Source organism: Amblyomma mixtum, chromosome 3 (genome assembly GCF_055824585.1).
Source record: "Amblyomma mixtum isolate Tamu chromosome 3, ASM5582458v1, whole genome shotgun sequence".
Classification (NCBI taxonomy): domain Eukaryota; kingdom Metazoa; phylum Arthropoda; class Arachnida; order Ixodida; family Ixodidae; genus Amblyomma; species Amblyomma mixtum.
The window spans coordinates 373,772,299-373,795,893 of record NC_143014.1 but is presented as its reverse complement, the minus strand read 5'-3'; positions in this window follow the sequence as shown (position 1 = coordinate 373,795,893).

Below are 23,595 nucleotides of genomic sequence, written 5' to 3'. Positions count from 1 at the left end.
CCAGGTTGATGAGGAATCCCACACCAAGTTCTCGTCTGTCCGCGAATGCAAGATAGCACAGTACATGCCCCCCCCCCTTCAGTACTGTATACGCCTCATCTCTTCTCCTAACCTCACTATGCCCCATGACATTCCATTTAGCACCCGCTAATTCCTCGAAAAGCACGGCTAAGCTAGCCTCACTGGATAAGGTACTATAGCGTTAAACGTTGCCAGGTTCAGTATCCAGTGGTGGCCTGTCCGGAGCCAGAGATTCTTAGCACTTTCCGCTGCGTCACAGGTCTGACCGCCGCTTTGGTCAGTTGCTCGGCAGCCGCTGGGGACTGAAGGCCGAGGGTTAATTGGTGTGTTCATAGAAGGTTGCAGCCAAGTATTCCGGTTGAAATTCCGTTTTCTTTTCATGTTTACCCTGTGTGCCATTTGTATATGATTTTCTTAAGCCCGCCTCCCGAGACGAAAACCAGACATTTCTGTGTTGTTTATTTCGGGCGGCGGCTGCACCTCCTTCTCTCTTTATTCTTTCAATCGCACCTTCCTCCCTTCTCTACGACGTGGTTCGGGTGTCCACCGAGATATGAGAGACGGACGCTGCGCCATTTCCTTTCATCAAAAACATTTACTAATTTACGCCCCAGGACGAGCGGGGAGCCCCAACGATGAGCGTGCAATTTTTCGAGCTCTTGCTCCCTTCCTAACGAACAGTTGATTGTTCCTTGTTTCTTGCAGTAAACGAAGTTACGTAAAAGATAACAGTCTGCTGTCAACAACGAAACAATCAGTTTCTGCAGCTACAGCCGGGTGGCCAGATCCTGTTCTGGTGAGGGAGCGCGTTTTCGGCACCCCAGGCCTAGCTGGTTATGCAATCCCATCGACACGCGGAGTTTTTCTTTTCTTTAAAAAAAACCGATGGAGAATTGCGCGGCACAGGGATTCGAGCCCCGGTCCTCTTGCACGCGAGGCGGATGCTTTACCTCTACGCCATCGCTGCGCTACTCAGGGCGTCGAACCGGAATTTTGGGGGGGTTCGGCTAGGGTTCACGCTTTTTGGGTCAAGTTCCTGGTTCGGCTCGAAGCGACATCCCGTTTCTGTTTGAACCGGTTCAAACGAGTCCAGGACCAAAAAAAAATTGAACGTAGATAGGTTTTAGTCAACTTTGGAGAGAGAAAGGAACTTTAATGAGGGAAAGGTGGAGAGGTCGGCCGGTGGTAACATGGCCCTGGCCTGCTACTCCACACAGGGGAAAGGGAAGAGGAGGAAAAGGAAAGTGCGAATGAAGGCTGATGATGGCATGCTGTTCTCTTTTGTCAGTGACATTGGTATACAACATAATAAATGCAAAATTTGTTTTATGCGAGATATGCACACTCCACCCACTTTAATTTACTGTCCTCGGGAATAAGCACGGGAATTTACGGCAAGAGCCGCAGAATCAAATTAATATAAATCGGCCATGTATAGGCTGGAATCAATCTGAAGAGGGACATAGGACGAAAAGCTGGTGGATTTTGCATCTACAAACCATCCGCCGCTCCGGCAGTTTAGGAGAGACCTTTAGCACGATTAATACCCGATCCTGTACCACATGCCATGAGAATGTGCGAGCACCACCTGAACCGCCCGACAGGAGCCTTGTGGGAACACTAGCTCTCCCTGACAACCAAGAACTTACAAAGCATATAGCTTCCTTATATAACCTGCTCGACATCATCTTTGTTGTTCGCTTTATATATCTTGTTGTTGGTATATATGTTCTTCGCTTTATATTTATACGTATATCTTGAGCCCCTGCAGCTCAGCATCTTCAAAACCACAGCTAATCGTGGCTTCTCGCTACAGCGCAGTGCAAAATAAGATTTTTGGCTATGCAGATGACGTCGACCTCTTTTTTACTGGTATATAAAAAGGGTATTGTAAAAAAAAAACAGGTCTAAATAAGTTCGGAGCCCCTCCTGTCTGCACTGGAAGAAACCTGCAGCGTCTTCGTAGGGACACTGCTGCGCGTGCTGCATTGTGCAAGGAAGGAGGTACATGCGCTGCATAGGATTTTTGTGACTGCTGGGGTATCTGAGAAGCAGCCGATGCGTCGATAGAATATTTTGCTCCCTTGATTGGAGAGACATGGGAGAGGCCTTTTCCCTCCTCTGGGCGTAGTCAAGCTGATGATGATAATCTCAAGAATCTGTCGTGCACTTTTGTCCACCAACTTGTTTCAGGGCTTTTATTTTTCAAAATCACAAACCTCTCAATTCCTGGCAGCTGTGCTTAACCAGCGTCTAAGCGCTCAAATGTGTTTTCTGGACATGGTCATGAGAAATAGTTGAAACTTGGTTCAGCGCGGAAGACGAACACAAAGAAAGGAAACGACACACACGGAGCGCTCCGTGTGTGTCGTTTCCTTTCTTTGTGTTCGTCTTTCGCGCTGAACCAAGTTTCAACTATGTCCCACCAACTAGCCCAGCACGAAGTTTTGTTAAAGGTCATGAGAAAGTTTCGTGCTGATACATTTGATTTCCTGACTATTCGCTTTTCCTTAGAACACCTGTACCACCTCTCCAGAAGGCAGATGGCAAACGTTCTGATCGGTCATTACTTCCTCTACCAAACTACCGCCTTACCTAGCTTCCCTTGACGCCAGTGTATTAAAGCGGGTTCAGCGTATGCATATTCAGTCGGCCTCAAAAACCTTGTTTAGACTCCACACATGCACCTTTCGCGTTAAATATGCCTTCGCTCCAAGGGGACATTTATGCTGTGGTCAGTGGACTGTTACGTGAGCGAGCAACGAGAAATTGTTGAACAATAGGTTGTGTTGTGTCGTGATGCTCCGTTTCTTTGGGACATACTTCAGCATTCCTAAAAACGACCTTGAGATGAGGCCTTGCACAATACGATTTCACCCTTTGATGAAGGACTCCGGGATTCCGTGCGAACTTTTGGTGTTCATAGGACTGCTTAGCCTCTATTAAAGACGCGTGATAGATAAACACGCTGCGCAAGTTGAATCGCGTGTCTGGTTTCCCTTTCTTGACGTGTGCTCCTCCCGGAATTTTCATGTGCGGGCGGAGTAGTGGACTGCTGGTGGCGTAATGCAGGACGCCGAGATCGCTGCATTCGACCAGCAGAAGTAAAGCCTGTTTCACATGCAAGCGAAAATGCTAGCGAATCCTCTCGCCGCGACGGAAAAACCTGTTTTGAGTCGTCGCTGCGACGAGCGGCGAGGTTTCAACAAGTTGGAAATTTTCGCTGCGACGCGCCGCTCAATCGCTCAGTCGCTTGCATGTGAACCGGCCTTAAGGTATACGGAGATGGTCAGCGAGGCTGCCGTTATTCAATACAACAACGATAGAAAGAAGCTCTACGTTACGTTGATTTTGCGGAAAGAAAAGGATCCCTGGGTCAGTGGACGCCTCAATCGGGCTTTGAGGCACGTCGTTGGGATCTCCAACTGCAAAAAACCATGCTTTCGCACAATAGTCCGTGCTGAGCAATACTAATCCGTATGCCAATTTTTCTGCATGTTTATTTTCTTTTGTTTTTTTTTTGTTTTTGTTTAAGTATGACACCCACCGCAGTGGTTCAGTGGTTAAGGCGCTCGGCTATCGAGCCGGAGAACACCGGCGTTCAGTCCCGGCCGCGGTGTCCGCGTTTTGTTGCAGGCAGAAGAGATCAGGCACCCAGGTGGTCGAATTATTCCCGGAGACCTCCGCTACGACACCTCTTCCTCCCTAATCCTTCTTTCACTCCCACTTACCTCCTCCCACCAAGAAGTGAAACGGTTATTGCGCATTTCCTTTCCTCGAAAACTATTAATTCCGAAGAGAGTGAGAGAGTCACTGCAGCATTCCTTTTGACGCTATCAATTTTTATGGAGTTTAATCCGAGTGCGACAAACCCTAATCCAGACGCTACAGACAACAATCCGTGAATAATGTTGGGACTGGGAGTCCGAGCCATGAAACGGTCGAGGCGACGGTGAGTCAAATGAACTTTATGTACAGTATGTACAAGGGCTTTTACATGATACAAGGGCCAAGAGCACCACGGGCTAGCACAAAGAAGAAGAGCGGCCCCGGCGGCGAGCGTAGCTCCGGCGTGATGGCTCTTCTGCTGCCCGTCTGCTGCTCGGGTTCAGCGCGGCTCCGTTTTTATAGCCGCTGGTAACGGTTACGGCAGCCAGCCGTTCAAATCCTCCAATCACTGGCCACCGTTCAAATTAGACCAATGGTCGAGAGGCGGCGAGCGTCGGAGGAGTTTGCACCGACGGAGAGGAGGAGAGGAGGAAGGGTCCGTGTCGGCGCCGCGGCGCCGGGATGAGTCACGCTGCATGTCGCGACTTGTCCGAGAGTCAGGGCCTGCTTTGAGCGCCGGCGGGGCGCAGCGCTTGTTTTCAGGGAAGCTAGCCAGCGAAATGGGAGCTCCGGCACTACAGCACCACCGCCGCCAGACAATGCGCCACGAAGACGAGCTACTTCTGCGTGGCTCGGATGCGGGGCGCGCTCGTACGCCAGGCTCCTCCAAGTTCTCGTCCGGTGTTCAGCCGCAGGAAGCTCCAGGCTCCTTTCCGAGAACGGGTCCCGCTCGTCAGGACAGGATCACTGCTCCGCAGCCTTGTCGCCCAGGTGACTGGATCAGCTTCGCTCGGTCCTTCGGAAGAGCTTGCTTCTCAGCATCGGTCGTTGATCGTTCTGCATGTTGCGAAGAACCGACCGACAACAGGAACACCCAACACGAGCAAGTGCCCTCTGTCACCCGTCAATACACCAGACTTCAAGTCAAAAAAACTCTGCTGGCTATATTTCTGTCCCCTTTTTGTTCCCTCTTCTACAAGAGACACATGTGGGATACAAGAACTTGAAAGTAATTAACTCAAACGAAGTATCAAACACATGTCACGCACGGAATAAAATGAATGCAAAGTCAATTTGCGCTCTTGAGATCACTCGGCCAGAAGAAAACTCAGCTGAGGCCACAAATGAGGACATAAATTTTTCCCCGATCTACGAGCGAACTTAAAACAGCTGTTCGCGAAGAGACAAAATGTAGGTCACGAGGAGGCGGAGCCAGCCTTGCTTAGAACACACGGCTTAGTACGTCTACGTTCGCGTTTTCCTCGCTTCTAACGGACGGTAAACGACACCCGCTACAGCGGAAACTAGTGACTCTGCCTCTTTCGCTGTGCTGCGCTTTTCTCTCTCTCTCTCTACTACCGTGGTAGCTAACGTCTCTGCCTCTTTCGCGGTAGACGCGCTTTTCTTTCTCTCTCTACTACCGCGGTAGGAGGAAGGGTCCGTGTCGGCGCCGCGGCGCCGGGATGAGTCACGCTGCATGTCGCGACTTGTCCGAGAGTCAGGGCCTGCTTTGAGCGCCGGCGGGCGCGCAGCGCTTGTTTTCAGAGAAGCTAGCCAGCGAAATGGGAGCTCCGGCACTACAATAAGTATATTAAATGTTCAGCGTTTGCGTAGAGTCCACGTTTAGCACCTTCTTACTGTCCCATGTAGATTCGATGGAGAAGTCCATATCTGGCATGGGACGAGCCGCTCCTGTTAACGAGATAAACTTTGCTGGCGAGGTAATGCAGCGGACGCAGTTGTGTTCGCTTTAAGCCATCCGGGACACCTCAGATATGCTTCGTGATAAAAAAATGCCGACGATTACGTTACTTCATAATGCGAAATTTGGACGCAACTCATCAGCTGATACAGCGTTTCGATAGACTGAGGCAAAGAATTCGACGGCGGTGACGGTAAGCTTCTGCTTCGGCGGTATACGCACCTCTGGATTCTGGAGGCGACGGCGCTGGGCCTCTGCTCATGCATCTCGTTTAGCAGCAGCGGCAGACGATGGACATCCACCGGTTGCCTCGCTCATGGCATAGAAATAACTGGCAGAGAATAAACTATTTATATGTAGGAAGGCGGTTCGCAGTGCCGAACGGCGGCGGCTATGCATTTCGGCTCCAGCGTTGCTCATATTGCCGCCGCACAGGGGTGGCATTCGAGGAGGAGCGAAGTGAGCAGTTAAGTTATCGGGAGGTCGCGGGAGATGGCGCGCGCAACTAGAGCAGCGCGCTGCCGCACCGGCTGCAGAGCTGGTTGCGAGGGACAACGGCGACGCTACGAAACGCAGGAACGAGCGCCAAAGCGCTGCGTTCTAAAAAAAATAGCTGTGGTTTAACTGCTGTTGAACCTTGTTAGAGAGCGTAAGCTGTGGTGTATCAGGAAACTAGACTGCATGGCGTACGTAATGTTGAGTGCATACCTGTCGAGAGAGGTTGATCACCCAGTGAACGCTTCGGCCCCACCGCCGCGTACCTCAAAGCGCTGTTGAGGGGCCCACTGACCAGGGAGCCAGCTATGCGCTCTTCCCTTCCTCAAAATCATCGGTGTCTACAACGTTGTCGACGACAACGCCAATTAACTCAATGAACGCCGAAGGTCTATAGCTTCAGTGCCACGTCTAGGTCGCAACGTTGTCAATGGCAACGCATGCAGCGCACATCTGTTTTCGAAGCTCCCACTCTTCAGCGGTTTCGGCGCAGCTGCTGAGCGGCTGGAGGTCACTAAAGGTCAAAAGCAGACATTGCGTAGGTTCTATAGACCTGGGAGACGATGCTGCGCTTGGAGGACCCGGTCGTGCTGACAATCGCCATCGGCCGAACTGCCAGTGTTATAGACCTTAGGAACATAAACACTTCTTTCACGTCACTTACAGCTGCGGGGGTTTGCTTGGTTGGCTTTATGCACACCCTCTCTCCATCCGTTGCGCGAGACCACGGCTTACACAGGTGTTGCAACGAGTCTCACGCGCGAGCCAAACGCGCACTCCCGGTAGCATTGGCCCCGCGCTCGTGCAAAATTGGTTTTGAGGAAAGGAAACGTCGAAGTAACTCTCTCACATGTCTCAGTGGACACCCGAGCCACGCCGTAAGGGAAGGGATGGAGGAGGCAGTGAAGGAAGAAAGAGAGAAAGAGGTTCTGTAGTGGAGGTCTGCGTAAAATTTGGACCACATGAGCATTTTTAACCTGCACTTGCACCGCACAGCACACGGGCGCCTTTTGCGTTCCGCCTCCATAGAAACGCGCCCGCCCTTGTCGGGTTTGAACCCGGGTACGCTGGCTCTGTAAACGAGGGGCTTAACCACTGGGCCACCTCGGCGGGTTGTTGATCTCTTTTAAGGCGAAAGACTTTAATGCCTCATACTGCCGTTAGCAGCCGTGTCGGCAGATGTGTCCGCGTTTCGGTTACGTGCCTTATATCAGCACATGCCAATCATTACTTCATTGATGGCATTCGAATGATATCGGAACGCGGTCGATCTAAGGAGTTCTATGATAATTGCATGATAATTAATGACTAATTGAGTAATAATAGTTAAGCAATTAGCCTAATTAACATTTCTAGTCAGACCAGATAAATGAATAAAACCGAGTAGGAAACTGGTCGAGTTGGGGAATTGAACCAGGGTCTCCGGAGTGCGAAGCGAGCACGCTAACCACTTCTCCATGCCAGCTCGATAGTTTGGAATGAACAAAGGCGCGTCTAGTGAATGCGGTCTCTTCGGTCACTGCCATCTTCATCCCTTCCCTTACGGCAAGGTTCAGGTGTCCACCATGATATGCGAGACAGATACATTTCCTTTGCTCAAAAACCAATTTACCGTTGAGCAAGGCCTACAGCCGAACGGGCGATGGCATTCTGTGGACTCCCTGCCAGCATTCCAAGACGTTGTCACGTTCCACTTTTAGAGGCGAAGCTTAACATCTTAACCGTACATCAGTGACACAAGCAGCAACACCGCGCTTAAGGCCTTCTCCACACCGCGCTTTAGGTCAGCAAAGTGCCCCCCTGAATTTTTATGTCGGCGCAGGTGTCTCCCTACAGTCCCCTTTCCGTCTGGCCAATTTCTGTGCCGACGCGCGGCTTCCTGTGCGTTCGCTCTCTCGCTCGCGCAATCCACGTCCGCGATGCGCCGCCGTAAATGTGCATGTGTTTGCCCTCTATTTCCCCACATTAAAGGATTGATGCAATGCGTCCGTGGGATCAGTGCCGCCACGGGCCTATCTTTGCGCGAGCCGCGAGAAACGAAAAGTCGAGGCTCGAAGCGCAACCAGGGCGGCGCAACTGCGCGTGTCCTCTTTAAGAAAGGGCTGGCAGCGCACAGGGCGTATCTTATTCTGTTTAGCGCTTTTCTTGGCATGTTAGGTATGCAGATAGTTTTTGGAAACAAAAAACGATGTTTCAGAAACGGCTGAAATGACGCTGTACAGCGCGCGCAGTGTAAAAACTAGCCGTCCCTTTGACGGTGAAATTGGCTAATTGCTTTTTGAGGAAATGAAATGGCGCAGTATCTGTCTCGCACATCTCGGCGGACACCTGAACCGCGCCGCAAAGGAAGGGAGGAAGGTGGGAGTGAAAGAAGAAAGAGAGAAAGAGGTGCTGTAGTGGGGGTTTCCGGAATAATTTCCAACACCTGGGGATGGTGGTGAAAAACATTTATAAGCAATTAAATTTTTTACAGAAAGGTGATTGGGGTAGGACCCTATTGGCCCTTTCTCCTCACAGTACTAGGTGGAGCCCCTATTCCGGGGCCCCATTGGCAAGCAACGCCGCCCGCGTCCGTTGAACCAAGGCCTTTTGGCTCTTTAGGTCTTGACAGCCGAGCAGGGCCGCCTCCCAGTCCTCTCTGGTGGGGTTGGGGTTGGGGGGGATAGATGGGTTAGATTGACACGCCCAAACCATGTGGAAGGTGTCAGCCACCTCCCCACAGAACTGGCACGCGCCGTCAAAGGATGTATTGAAATGTTTAAGCACCGCCGGGCACAGTACAGTGTTAGTGAGAATTTTGATGAGGAGGCGCTCGTCAGCGCGATCCAGACCCTTACAAGGGGTCGGGTAGCGCCGGTGCTCCTCCTTGTAGTAATCGGTGATTTGTTTGAATGTAATGGCCAGATTGTATGATTGGGAGTACCCTTCCAAGGACAGCGAGATAGCCCGGGGAGAGAGTGCGCGGGCGGCCTGATCGGCCTGTTCGTTTCCCTGAAGTCCCTGGTGACCAGGGGCCCAAATCAGGTTGCGTGGAGTTGGATCTTCAGATCGACAGCTATATTCCAGTATGCGCCAGGCAAGCGGGGGAGCCCAGCCCAACTCGTAGTTCCGACAGGCCCCTCGCGAGTCGGTGATGATGTGTTTTGACTTGGGATTCGTGAGAGCCAGAGCAATGGCAATCTCCTCCGCGTGTGTTGCGCTGTAGGCTTTGAAAGTGAGCCCGTTAACTGTGTTTGTGTTGTGTACGACTGCGGCCGTGTACCACCCCCCATGGTGTGGGCCTAAACGTCTACGTAATGCACATGTTCTTGGTTACCATAGTATCGCGCCAACGATTCCGCGCGCGCCTGGCGACGACCGCCATGGTCTTCTGTGGACATGTTGCGGGGAAGAGGTCGGACCCGGAGGGCGCGTCTCCAGGGTTCTGGCACTCTCTCCCTTTCCTCAATGTGGTAGTCGTGTTTGATGTGTAGCCGGTCCAAGAGGCGGCGACCGGACGTGGTCTGTGCAAGACGCGTGTATTGGTTGACTAAGTGGGCTTCTCGAAGCTCCCGGAATGTGTTCATCACGCCCAAGGCTAGAAGTCTCTGGTTGGACGTGGTGACCGGGAGATCGAGAGCCCGCTTGATGACTTTCCGCAGGATGACCTCCAGTTGGTCATCATCGTGTTTGCGCAGGTGCAAGTAGGGAGTTGAGTAGAGGATTCTACTCGTTACGAAAGCATGGGCAAGCCGCAGTGCATCCTTGCTTCGTAATCCGCCCCGCTTGTTGGAGACCCGGCGGACCATTCGGCCCACCTGGTCTCCCACCGTGTGAAGTTTGGCTAGGGTGGTGTCGACCCTGCGTTGGTGGTGTATGAAGAGGCCAAGGACGCGGATCTCCTTGGCCTCCCGGATCGGTCCCGAGGGGAGACTGATGCGAAGCGGAGTTGTGTCCCGAGAGGAGGGACGTAAGTGGACAAATTCTGATCTAGCTGGGGCGCACTGAGTCCGCAGTAGGCCGCGTAGTCGTCGACTAGGGTCGCCGCTGCTTGCAGGCAGGACTCCATGTGGCCCAGGTTACCTTGCGTGGCCCAGATTGTAATGTCATCCGCATAAAGAGCGTGATGTATCCCGGGCAGAGAAGACAATTTGGAGGGAAGGCGAAGCATTGCCAAATTGAAGAGCAGGGGAGACAGGACCGCGCCTTGAGGTGTTCCCCTCGAGCCGATGGTGTATGGCCCGTGTTCCGCATCTTGTACGCGTATATAGGCTTGACGGTCTGTAAGAAATTGACTTATGTAATGGAATGTTTTGTGGCCACAGTTGGTGTTACTGAGGTGGTCCAGGATTACTTCATGTTTGACGTTGTCGAATGCGCCTTTAAGATCCAAGGCCAGGACCACCTTGTCGTTGTGGGGACATTCGACAGGATCTAAAATGTCGTGGTGGAGCTGCAGAATTATATCCTGTGCTGACTTGTGAGGACGAAAACCGAACATGGTGTCCGCGAAAATGTGCTGTGTTTCGAGATAATCGGAGAGTCTGTCGCGCACCATCGTCTCCATCAGCTTGCCGACACAAGACGTGAGGGAGATGGGGCGAAGGTTCTCCACATCAATAGTGCGTGTTTGTATTGGATCGATGAGAGCGCGGAATAGGCGCCACGTGTTGCGGCCAGACATCTGGCGCGCAGCCGCGTTGCACCGGTTCACCCAGTTAGTGTCGGCTAGCTGAGTAGCATATTCCGCTGCCTGTTGTGTGAGTTCGAGGATGCGTTTCTTTAGGCGTCTGTTATGTTTCTGTTTCTTCCATCGTTTGGTGAGGCTGCGGAGGGCCTCCCAAAGGTGGAGCAAGTGGTTGTCCACGTTTGTTTGTGTTTCTGTGAGCTGTATCTGCTTTTCGTGTTGCGTGAGTGTAGACGTGAGCGATTTGGACCATGCGTCGTATCCCGACTGGAGGGGATCTACGATAGGTAGAGATGTGCGGAAAGTCGGCCAGTCCGGGACACGAGCTTGTGTTAGTGGGCGTTTCAGGGGACGCATGTAAATGGTTGTGTTGATTATACAGTGATCACTACCCAGAGTGTCCTCTGTATTCAGCCAGTCGGCATGGCGTATGTTGCGTGTAAATGTGAGGTCCGGGCAAGTATCTCGTTGAATCGAATTGCCGACACGTGTTGGGTTGGCGGGGTCAGTGTGTAAAGTAAGTCCAAGTGTGGAAAGAAGTTCCGCAAGCTTCCTCCCACGCCTGTCCTCTCGAGGGTACCCCTATAGCCTACTCGGGGCGTTGAAGTCGCCGACGATCAGAAGGGGATCCCTTCCCGCCACCTGCATAGCTTGGCTGAAAATTTCATTGAACGTGACGTTCTTAAGTTTAGGTGGGCAGTAAATGTTTAGAATGTGTACAGGTGGGTCAGACCGCTTTAGGGGCAGCACTGACACCATCGTGTATGGGAAAGGCGGTGTTGTGGGGAGCGTGACCTCCTGCGCAGTGTACTGCTTGTGAACAAGTATACATGTTCCACAACCCACATGTCTGCGGGTTGTGTTGAAATGTAGTGTAGTTTGTGAGTTTGGCACCGGCGCCGGGTTCCTGAAGGGCAACCACGGCGACGAGAAACTCAAAGGTCTCAAGATAGAGGCGGAGATGAGTCCGCTTCGTGCGATTCTTGAGACCTCGGCAGTTCCACTGCGTTAGTGTAAGCGGCTGAGTTGTTCTTGCTCGCGACTTAGGGTTGGGAGCCATGGTCGGAGGCAGAGGGTGGGGTTACGTTGTTAAGACTCCCCAGTCCGCTAGTGCCCGGCGCAGACGTGGAGGAGTCTTCCGAGAAGTCAAACACTCTCCACCTGACGCGCAATGGTATCGTGGATAATTTTGGGGAGGTCAGCCAATTGTGTTTCAATTGCGGTCACCCGGCTCTCCAGGGCCCCGGCGCGACTCTCCACAGGAGTAGTAATCTCCCTGTCTGTGATGTTTTCTTCCTCGTCGCTCGACGTGGGCGGAGTAGGGAATTTGGCTTTGAGCGAGTTAAGCTCGCTGGCTAGTTTTTTGTTTTGAGCTCGCAAGAGGGCGGGCTCGCGCTTGAGTTCCTGCGTCTCGGCGGTGCTGGTGGGGGAGTAGGGAGGAGGGGAAGGAGAGGAGGCGACCCTCGCCCAGCTGCCTACCTTGGGTTGGTTGGAGGCGGCGCCGCCAGGTGAAGCGCTGAGAGCTGGGAACTCCGCTGCTCCGGGTGGTGGCGTTACCGTTGCTGTCTTGCCAGGGGGAGGCATCACGCCACGTCGTGGCGTCTTCTGGTTGTTTTGCTTCCGCCCTCCCCGTGTAGCGCCGGAATTGGCTCCCTTGGATGGCGTCCTGGGCCCTGGCTGCGGCAGCTTGATGAATTTCGCGGTGCATTCGCTGGAGCTGGTGAGGTGCGGGCCCCCGCAGATTAAGCACATATATAGGATTGCAGACGTGGGGGGCCATCCCCTCAATACCAAGCCCCACGTTTTGACCACAAAGGCCGCATCTTTCCTTGACCGGGTTGGGACAGTTGTCCACCCGGTGCCCCAGTGTGCCGCAACGGTAGCACGCTGGCACCGTTTTTTTATACTCCTTGACGGGAGTCAGTTCTGCATTGTAATGGACGTAACGCGGAACGCTGCGTCCCTCGAAAGTCAGCACAGCTACATTCGATTTTCCCAGCTTGCGCACATGGACTAATTCACCACCGCGCCACTGCACACTATGTTTCAAGGATTCGCTGGTTTCAAGGTTATGGACAGTAATCACACCACGGCACACATCACCGGTGAGCTTGAGGTGTCCGTGAAGCGGGAGTGATCCTTTGCTGGTTGTAGTTCTGATGTCCGTCAGAAGCTTTTGAGCTACCTGGGGGTTCTGCGTGCCACAGACGATAATGTTTTGCTCCCAATTGGGAGAAATTGTAATCGCATTCATATGCTGTCTGCCGATGAGTTCCGAAATGGCAGCGCCGAGCTCACCTTGCTGGAATGCTGTCTTGAGGGCGACCGTACTGCGTGGCCGCAGCACGATCACGTAATCGTCAGGGTTCATCCTGACCGTCGGCTTTGGCGTCCACTTGGAGACTGGTGAAAATGACTTCTGTGGACATTTAGAAGACGGAGCGCGAGCGTCTCCCGTTGCTGATTTGTCGAGAGGAGTCTTGGGCATTGCAGCTCCTCGTGCGTTCTGGCGGCGGCGGCGCCGGCTCTCAACGACTTGAAAAAGGGCAGCTTGCTGCGCCGAAATGGTGGATGGGCCATCCTCTGGCTGGCTTGCAGAGACAGACGACCACGACAGAGTCGTGGGGTCGTATCCGCGTTGTTCAGGCAGAGCCATCTTGAGCGGTTGACTGGCGGGCGTCTCCGCAGCCAGCGGCTGGGGAGCCGGAGCCGTTAGGCTCAGCTCGACCGCTACGTGGTGATGCGGAGGGTTGCTCGAAGTGGCCGAAAATTGGGCGTACCTGGGTCAGATCGGTGTCTCCAGGATCCTGCTGACTTCACAGATGCAGTCGCACAGGTTTTATAGGTGTTAAATCAGATTGCCGCGGTTCCAGTCGAAAATCGACGGAGCCGATGTGCCACGCGTCCGATCGCTCCGCGATCAAACGCGTTCCCAACACCTGGGGATCCTTAAAGGTGCACTGAAGAGGAATCTGAACTCTTCTTTTTGCCGCGGGAACTCAATCTACACGTTCCGAGCATTCTTAGAAACCTCGATTTATTGCCCTGTGTGGCCGATTTCCCTAATTAAATCGAATTAACGTCCGGCTCCCTCCTTTTTTTTTGAATTCTGCCTCGTACGGTGGGTGGAGTCGATCAACGCTGGGAGTGCCTTTCACCCAGTCCCGTGGCGACTTGCTGCTCTGCGATCGGCGGAGTCAGAGCCGTATATTCCCTTCGTATATTCCCGAAGGGAATATACGGCTCTGGGCGGAGTAATACGTAGTAGTCCGTAGAAGCAAATAGTCCGCGCGTATTTTTATTTCTGCGGGCTTATTTTGCGGTTATATTATCTGCAAATGAAACTTTATTCACGGAAACTGTAGTGTTTGTATCACGATAAGCAAACGGCCAACTCACGGCCACGTGCCGGTATTTGGGCACCGCCCCCTTGCCTGTCTGTATCTCGATATAAGCACATGCGTGTTGGTTTTCGCGGGCAGTCGTCGACCAGCGGGACGCGCGGTCTGACGGCCGGCTGACAATAAACCCGAGTTCTTGTTGTACCTCGGCTACAGTGTCGTTTGCCTTAGCAAGACACGACAACTTTTTGGCGACGAGGATGGGATTCTGAAGCAGAACGATGACCGATCCCACGGGACCGTGAAGACGGATATTCAGCCAAGCGTACAAGAAGGACAACGACGGAGCGACTCGGAAACAGCCAGGATGGTCACGATTGGGCAAGTGGAATCTTTCGATGAATCTCAGTCGGATTGGGAAACTTACGAAGAAAGGATTAATGCATTCCTTAGAGCGAATAAGATTCCAGACGAGAACAAAGTAGATGCCTTCCTGAGTATCGTGGGTCCGAAGACGTACAAGTTGTTGAAGAGTTTGACTGCCCCGAACGCTCCTGCTAGTCAGTCTTTGTCAGAACTGCAGAAAGCATTACGAGAGCATCTGTCACCCAAGCCATCGGTTATTGCGGAAAGAGCAAGGTTTCACAGAAGAACGCAACAACAAACGGAGAGCATCGCGCAGTTCGTGGCAGGCCTCAAGCAATCTGCAGAAACATGCAACTTTGGAGCTAACTTAGAAGAAACTCTGAGAGACAGATTTGTATGTGGTATTGCTAGCGCTGGCATCCAGAAGAGGCTTTTTGTTGAGGATGCATCTCTGACCTTCAAAAAGGCGGTTGAGATAGCCTTATCAGTGGAGGCGGCTTCCAAGAACGTCACAGAGTGCCGACCTAGCAGTGCAACCCAGGAAGACCTTCAGAAGTTTTCTGCAGAAGAGTCCCTTGCACGGAACGGTTCACCATGCACGCGATGTGGCTTGCGTCATCGCAACCGGGCTTGCCGGTTCCGAACAGCGACTTGCTTTCAATGCCACCGAGTAGGGCATATTCAGAAAGTCTGCCGCTCCCAGCTTGAATCTGATTCGCACCCTTCGAAAGCGAGCGGGCAAGACGCACGAAAAGGAAACTACCGGAGGCAAAGCTTCGGCGTGTTCGAGACCGAGGAAGACATCGAGCCACTGTTGCAAACAACGCTCGAGAAACCACGTCAAGAGCCGATACGCTTTACGATGTGTATTCAGGGAATTCCGCTTGAAATGGAGCTGGACACTGGAGCAGCAGTGTCAGTGATGCCGTACAGTTTATTTCGCTCACGCTTCCCACAGATGAAGTTACGCCCGGCATCGGTGTTGCTTCGCACGTACACAGGCGAGTGCGTGCGCCCAAAAGGAGTGGTAACAGTAAATGTGAAGCATCAGCACCAGTCTCTCCAGCTACCTCTGCACATTCTCTGCCAGGAGGGTCCTGCTCTCATAGGACGAGACTGGTTATATCAGCTCAGGCTCAATTGGAGTAGCGTTAATCACGTGGGTGCGCAAGACCACCGGGACTTGGAACAAGTCTTAAACCGATATCCCCAGTTGTTCAACGATGAACTTGGCGAAATTCAAGGTGAGCAAGCTCAACTTTCCCTGAAGCCGGAACAGCATCCAAAGTTCTGTAAAGCTAGAAGCATTCCGTTCGCACTGAAAGAAGCGGTGGAGAAAGAACTGGAAAAACTAGTTAGTCTGGGCGTGATCGAGCCCATTTCGAACAGTGCTTTCGCCTCACCAATTGTACCTGTGGTAAAAAAAGATGGCAGCGTACGCATCTGCGGAGATTATAAGGCCTCTTTGAACCCTTGCTTAAACATTGACAACTACCCCTTGCCCAAGATCGAAGAAATCTTGGCCACACTTTCGGGAGGGCAGGTGTTCTCGAAGATTGACCTGAGTAGAGCGTATCAGCAAGTGGTAATGGACAAGGTTTCGCGCGAGTACCTCACCCTCAACACGCACAAAGGACTGTATGCAGTAAATCGCTTAGCCTTCGGGGTGGCGTGTGCGCCTGCGATTTTTCAAAAGATAATGGACAACATGTTAAAAGGATTGAAAGGTGTGATATGCTACCTAGATGATATTCTCGTCACGGGCCGGAACGAAAAGGAGCACCTAGTGAACCTGGATGCGTTACTGAACCGGTTGCACGAAAGAGGAGTGCGGATTAAGGCAGAGAAGTGTGAATTTTTTAAACCAGAATTGCAGTTTCTGGGTCACGTGGTCAGTAAACAAGGAATTGCAGCATCACCAGAGAAGGTAAAGGCCGTATTAGAAGCCCCCGTCCCAGCCGATAAAAAACAGCTGAGAACGTTTACGGGCATGGTGACATACTACGGAAAATTTTTGCCAGAGTTATCAACAGTCATCTTCCCACTGAATCAGCTGCTGTGCAAGAATGCGCCGTGGGTCTGGAGTGAACAGTGCGACATAGCATTCAAAAAGATAAAAAGGCTGCTAATAAAAGCGCCGGTGCTGGCACATTACGATCCGGAAGCTAAGCTTCAGGTAGTGTGCGATGCCTCATCTTATGGGCTGGGTGCTGTCTTATCGAAAGTGGAACAAGATGGTTCCAGGCGGCCGATCGTGTTTGCATCACGCACATTATCGCCGAGTGAACAGAACTACAGCCAGTTAGAGCGAGAAGCACTCGCCTTAGTTTTCGGAATTAAGAAGTTCCATTACTATATTTACGGTAGAGAGTTCAGCTTGGTAACTGATCACAAGCCTTTACAGACGATACTCGGTCCCAAAACAGGAATACCAAGCATTGCCGCGGCTCGTTTGCAGAGGTGGGCAATTACGCTGTCGGCCTACCGTTACGATATAGTATATCGTTCAGGGGAAAGCAACGTAGAGGCAGACTGTCTGTCGCGTCTACCGCTGCCCGGGAGTGGCGAGAAGGAAGAGGACGACGAAGTAACCGCCTGCTACGCACTTCGGTGGGAGACTTTCCCGATAACAAGCTCGGACATTGCGCGGGAAACATCACGTGACCATACCTTACGGCAGGTTCTTCACGCGGTAACGGGTCAATGGCCCGAGCGAGTGGCTGATGAGATGAAACCATTCGTTTCAAAAAGACTGGAGTTGTCGGTTAACCAAGGATGTTTATTTTGGGGAATGCGCATTGTGGTTCCCCCTTATTTACAGAAGACAATCCTGGACGAGCTGCACGAGGGGCATCCTGGAGTAGTGCGGATGAAGGAAGTTGCCCGGAGCTACGTCTGGTGGCCAGGAATTGACGCCGACTTGGAGAACACCGTGAAAACGTGTGCGGCCTGCCAGCAGCAACGAGCGATGCCTACCCAAGCTCCCCTTCATCCGTGGGCTTGGCCTACGAGGCCATGGGCCCGACTCCACTTGGATTTTGCTGGCCCGTTTCTTCAGCGCAACTTTTTGGTGGCGGTAGACGCGCATTCAAAGTGGCCGGAGGTTTTCCTGATGCCGTCGACCTCGGCAGAAGCTACCATCGGTAAGCTGCGTGACCTCTTCAGCCGTTTTGGTTTGCCCGAGGTCATCGTGTCAGACAACGGGCCGCAGTTTTGCAGCGAAGAATTTCAGTTATTCCTCAAGATGAACGGAATAAAACATGTACGGTCCGCGCCATATCACCCGTCAAGTAACGGTTTGGCTGAAAGATTTGTACGAACAGTTAAAGAAGCCCTGCGAAAGGACAACAGAGCCCGGCCCATTGAAGAACGACTAGCCAGTTTCCTTCTAGCGTACCGGAATACACCTCACGCAACCGCCCAGCAATCTCCGGCTTCGCTTTTGATCGGGCGACCTCTCAGAACTCGATTTACTTAAGCCTAGTACTCGTTCAGTGGTCGAGCAAAAGCAATTTCGACAAACTGGCAGTCGAAGAGAACTTCAGAGAAGTTTTTGCGTTGGGGACAAAGTGTTTGTGAAGAACTCTAGAGTAGGTCCAAGATGGTTAGAGGCAACGGTGACGTCACGCTCGGGGCCAGTGTCTTATGTGCTACAGGTGACAACACCACGTGGGGTCATGGAGAGGAAGAGGCATCAAGACCACATACGCACAAGGCAGGCAGACCCGGAGGCAACGTCTGCAGACCACGGTTGTGGCGCCCATGGTGAGGACTCCTGGCAGCCGTGGCAACCATCTGGGTCATCGACGGGCACTGATGAACAGAGTGCCATGCAGCCGCCGAAACAAGCAGCGGGCACAGCGGAGGAAGATCCAGGGGCGTTTGCCGCAGGAGGGGGAGTATCGACGGAAGCCCTCGGTTCCGAAGACATCGATCACGACTCGGGGTCTTCTCCTGGCGACAGGGGCCACGAAGCCCCAACACGACATCGGTATCCGACAAGGGAAAGACGTCCGCCGGATCGGTACACATCAGTGCCGTGATTGTGTCAACCAATTTTTGGAACTAGAGTTTGAACCGTTCACTTGTTTCTGTTATTTCTGTATAAAAACTAACCGTTTGTCATAAATGTCAACCATGTGTAATGAGAGCATGCATCGTCTAGGGAAGGGGGAATGTAGTGTTTGTATCACGATAAGCAAACGGCCAACTCACGGCCACGTGCCGGTATTTGGGCACCGCCCCCTTGCCTGTCTGTATCTCGATATAAGCACATGCGTGTTGGTTTTCGCGGGCAGTCGTCGACCAGCGGGACGCGCGGTCTGACGGCCGGCTGACAATAAACCCGAGTTCTTGTTGTACCTCGGCTACAGTGTCGTTTGCCTTAGCAAGACACGACAGAAACCTAAAAAACAAAATGAAGCGAAAGCAAAGTCTCCACGGAGCTGGCTGAAGGGCACTCCACGCGTTGGTCGACTCCGCCCACCGTACGAGGCAGAATTTAAAAAAAAAGGCGGGAGCCGGACGTTAATTCGATTTAATTAGGGAAATCGGCCACACAAGGCAATAAGTCGCAGTTTCTAAGAATGCTAGGAACGTGTAGATCGAGTTCCCGCGGCAAAAAGACGAGTTCAGATTCCTCTTCAGTGCACCATTAACATGCACTGACCTCGCACAGCACACGGGCGCCTTTTGCGTTTCGCGGTAGAAACAGGACGACAACATGTCTTCGGCGTTAATAGGTACAAAATGTGCGTCGTAAAAGGTGCAGGGAAATTAAATGATCTATACCGCTAATAATGAAATACGCCTCCCTAATGCAACCGTCTCTCCACCGCGTTCCCAGGAACAAATAATGTAGCTCCACAAGGAGCGTAACTATACTTCCGCATTGGTATTATACAGATTGCTATTTCAGCGTTCCTTAATCTATAAATTGAGCTGTTACGCAGAAGAGCTAGAAAAGCAAACAAAATAAAACTCCCTTCCCGTTACGGAGGTTCAGGTGTCCACGGTGATATGCGAGACAGATACATTTCCCTTCCTCAAAAACCAATTTACCGACGAGCAAGACGTACAGCCGAATGGGCGATGGCGTTCTGTGGACTCCCTGCCAGCGTTCCACACTAGGCGAAGTTTAAACATCTTAATCACACATCAGTGACACAAGCAGCAAAACCGCGCTTAAGGCTTCCGTCTCACCGCACTTTGGGTCAGCAAAGTGCCCCCCTGACTTTTTATGCGAAGCATATTACAATAGGTAACCCAAGCCCTTCGTGACGGTTACACGCCGTGCACACCACGTGACACAATGACGTCACGACAGATGTGAGACGGGGCTCCAACTTGTGCCGTCGCTGCGGTTGCACGCCGTGCAGACCACGTGGTATGGTGACGTCACACCACGTGACACAACAACGTCACGACAGATGAGAGACGGGGCTCCAACTTGTGCCGTCGCTGCGGTTGCACGCCGTGCAGACCACGTGGTATGGTGACGTCACACCACGTGACACAATGACGTCACGACAGATGAGAGACGGGGCTCCAACTTGTGCCGTCGCTGCGGTTGCACGCCGTGTGAATCACGTGGTATGGTGACGTCACACTCCCGAACGCGCGTTCACACTCGGTGTAGGTGAAACGCTCGCTCCACCGGGCAGGCGGACGCGGCTTCCGTGGCAATCCAGGCGCTCACCCAACGCGCGTTTCGGGGTTAGTCGGCGTTCCGCTGTAGCCATGCCGTTGTCTTCCCCCACGACGAAGGCTTCTAGTGGTTGTATTAAAATGACCAAGTATTCAACTAAGGAAAGCCATGTATTATCAAGCCTAGCCATCAATATGCTTCGCATCTGACTAGGCTTAACCTTAGCTAAGCCTCAGCCATTTTTTTATGACGGCGCAGTGTAGGTGTCTCCCTACAGTGTCCTTTCCGTCCAGCCAATTTCTGTGCCGACGCGCGGCTTCCTGCGCGCAGTCCACGTCCGCGATGCGCCGCCGTAAATCTGCATTTGTGTGCCCTCTATTTCCCCACAATAAAGGATTGGCGCAACGCGTCCGTGGGATCCGTGCCGCCACGGGCGGATATTTGCGCGAGCCGCGAGAAACGAAAAGACGAGGCTCGAAGCGCAACCAGGGCGGCGAAACTGCGCGTGTCCGCTTTAAAAGAAGGGCTCGCAGCGCAAAGGGGTGGTCTGATTCCGTTTAGCGCACTTCGTTGCATACCATTTGAAGAGGACTGGCTGTCCCTTTTATGGTTTTGAGTTCAAATGAACTTCTCTTGAGAGAGACTACATCAGTTTTTGGAAACAAAAAAAAAAGAACGATGTTACAAAATCGGCTGAAAAGACGGTGCACAGTTCAGCGTGCGCACTGTAAAAACCAGCCGTCACTTTGGCGGTGAAATTGGCAAATTGGTTTTTGAGGAAAGGAAACGGCGCACTATCTCTCTTTCATATCTCGGCGGACATCTGAGCCGCGCCACAAAGGAAGGGAGGAAGGTGGGAGTGAAAGGAGAAAGAGGTGCCGTAGTGGAGGTTTCCAGAATAATTTCGAACACCTGGGGATCTTTAACGTGCACCGACATCGCACAGCACACGGGCGCCTTTTGCGTTTCGCGGCTCGAAACACGACGACATGTATTCGGCGTTAATAGGTGCAAAACGTGCGTCGTAAAAGGTACAGGGAGACTAAATGATCTATACCGCTAATAATGAAATACGCCTCCCTAATGCAACCGTCTCTCCACCGCGTTCCCAGGAACAAATAATGTAGCTCCACTTTGAGCGTAACTGTACTTCCGCATAGGTATTATACAGACTGCTATTTCAGTATGCCTTAATCTGTAAATTTAGCTGTTAGGCAGAGGAGCTGAAAAGCAAACAAAATAAAACTGTGCTATGGTTTTCCACGTCACTTAGAGCGGAGGGGGCTTGCTTGGTTCGCTTTATGCACACCCTCTCTCCATCCGTTGCCCGAGACCACGGCTTACACAGGTGTTGCAACGAGTCTCACGCGCGAGCCAAACGCCCACTCCCGGTAGCATTGGCCCCGCGCTCGTGCAAAATTCGTTTTGAGGAAAGGCAACCACGCAGTAACTCTCTCACACATATCGGTGGCCACCCGATCCGCGCCGTGAGGGAAGGGATGAAGCTGAAAAGCATACGCAGAGGAGCTGAAAAGCAAACAAAAATTCAGGGGGCACTTTGACATGTCGAAAGTGCGTAGAGGCGAAAGCGTTTTGCGCACCACTTTGCCTATGTGACACTGGTGACGCCACCACTGGATGACGTGACACATAATTGATGACGAAGTAATGGCAAATTCTAATTAGTGGCTAATTACTAATTAATGACAGAATACTAATTAATTGCTAATTAATGAGTCTTAAGCTTCGCCTTTAGGAGTGGAACGCGGCAGCGTGTTGTAGCGGTGCCAGGGAGTCCACGGAACGCCACCGCCCGATCGACGCGATGCCTCGCCCTTTGAACGCAAAACTTTTTGAAGAAAGGAAATGGCGCAGTAATTCTCTCTCATCTCGGTAGACACCTGAGCCGCACCTTACAGAAAGGGAGGAAGTGGGAGTGAAAGAAGAAAGAGAAAGAGGGGCCGTAATGAAGAAACTGAAAATTGTATTTGAGGAAAGGAAATCACGCAGTAGCTCTCTCACACATCTGGGTGGACACCCGTCAAAACGCCGACACATCTGCCGACACGGCTGCTAACGACAGTATGAGGCATTAAAGGCTTTGGCCTTAAAATAAAATTGTGCTATGTTTTTCGAGCTGGGGGGAGGGAGGGGGGGGGGAGTTGCTTGGTTCGCTTTTATGCACACCCTAGATCTCTCCATCCCTTGCGCGAGACCACGGCTTCCGCAGGTGTTGCAACAATTCTCACGCACGAGCCAAACGCGCACTCCCGGTAGCATTTGCCCCGCGCTCGTGCAAAATTGGTTTCGAGGAAAGGAAATCACGCAGTCGCTCTCTCACACATCTGGGTGGACTCCCGAACCGTAAGGGAAGGGATGAAGGAGGCAGGCAGGGGGAGAGGGTAGAGTACCGAGGAGCGCAAAAAAATAGACAAAAAGGGCGGCCCTCTGATTAGCTGCCGTTTGCAAACGTCATACGACCGGTGACCTATCGCGAGGCCGTCGAGATTCGTCGCGCGAACGGGAGCCTCCTCGTGTGGTCTGAACTAGTGCACTGCACGGGCTCGGGCCGGCCCGAAAGCCCGGGCCCGGCCCGGCCCGCGGGCTGGGCCGGGCCGGGATATGATTTGTTTTGCCGGGCCTGGGCCGGGCCCGGGCCTGAAGTTGCGGGGCTGGGCCGGGCTCGGGCTTTAAGCGGCGGACCCGAGTCGGGCTTGGGTCCGTACAGAAACGGCTGGTGTCCGACTATTCATTCACTATTGTAGAGCGAAGTACACAACTGCGGCATTGGAGCAGCGACACGGATGAGCTATGGGTTATAGTACGCGCTGAGAAAAAAAAACTAAGCTTTACTACTTGACTTATTTATTTCCTTATTTCCACGCCGCGGTGGCTTAGTGGTCAATGAGCTTGATTAGTGAGCCGGGGAACCAGAGTTTGCTCCTAGCCTCGGCGGCCGCCTTTCTGTCTAGGCGGCCAGCATGACAGCCACGTACTTCGCAGTATCACTACTCGTTGAAAAAACCCATGTGGTCGAAATGATCCGGAACCCTCTGCTTCGGTTTCTCTCACAGCCTGACTTCCATTGGGCCCTTAAGCCCCAAAAACATAGCGTTTATGTTATAGCTATATTTTTCTCGTGTGAGAAAATTCACAAAGTAAAGCGCATTTGGTTTTCATTTTGATCAGCTGACCGGAACGTCTCGTAAATGAAATAGCCACAAAAGCTCGCGACAGTTTGTAAATCTCATCTCATAACCACATCTATCCCTCCTCGCTTCTTCAGCCTGGTTGTCATGACTAGTGTTTTGCCCTGTAAGTTATCACGTGGTTCGCGCGTTATCTTCTGCTCCACCAGTAAGAGTAAAATTCAGCCGGTCTTAATTACACAATGATCGTTCGTCACCCCAAAACATACCTATACACTATTAGAAATGCATTCGGGAAGAACATATTAGTTTACGACGCTTATAGTCTTCAAAACACACACCGTGAAATACTCAAGCCTTTTAGCATTTCGTTTGTGCTG